Here is a 626-nt window from a genome sequence, read left to right as displayed (position 1 = left end):
TTTTTTGCTGTACGTGGACCTCTCACTGTTGTGGCCTCTCCCGCTGCGGAGCACAGGCTCCGGACGCGCAGGCTCAGCAGCCATGGCTCACGGGCCCAGCCGCTCCACGGCATGTGGGATCTTCCCGCACTGGGGCACGAACCCATGTCCCCTGCATCGGCAGGCGGACTCTCAACCGCTGCGCCACCAGGGAAGCCCTGGATATGTCTTTTGTCCATAGCTGCTTCAGTTTCACTTTGGAAAGAGGCAGCTTGCACAATCAAGTTAAATGGCTTGATTTTCACATCCTTTAATCACAGCTTGCTGCCTACACATTTTACGGCTGCACAATTTTGGTGACTCTCCAATACAGAGAGTGTCTCTCTCTCTCTCTCTTTTTCTCTCTCATTCTGTCTCTCCCCGCTTGTCTTTCTCCGGTTGGTGTCAACAGTACCCATGATGTAGGTTTCCCTTTCAATATTTCGGGGTTTACAATTTACTTGTACACAGGCCAGGCAAAGTGACAGGCAAACCAAAATCAGATATTCTCTACGAATAACACAAATTGGAAAACTCTTAAAACTTTTCAAAACCCATGATTTCCTAAGCCATTTTACTGCCACAGTTTTTTGTTTTTTTTTTTTTTT

General features: G+C 47.8%; 1 protein-coding gene across 1 annotated transcript in view; it reads left to right on the top strand.

The window, feature by feature from the left end:
• The window catches only part of MYO3A (myosin IIIA), a 182192-nt gene that overhangs the window by 103238 nt on the left and 78328 nt on the right, over positions 1-626 (top strand). The gene's annotated exons all lie outside the window — the stretch shown is intronic.

The sequence above is a fragment of the Neophocaena asiaeorientalis genome, unplaced genomic scaffold, assembly GCF_003031525.2.
Source record: "Neophocaena asiaeorientalis asiaeorientalis breed wild unplaced genomic scaffold, Neophocaena_asiaeorientalis_V1.1 scaffold217, whole genome shotgun sequence".
NCBI lineage: Eukaryota > Metazoa > Chordata > Mammalia > Artiodactyla > Phocoenidae > Neophocaena > Neophocaena asiaeorientalis.
The sequence above is the reverse complement of the archived record's forward strand: the minus strand, read 5'-3'. Positions and strand labels throughout refer to the sequence as shown.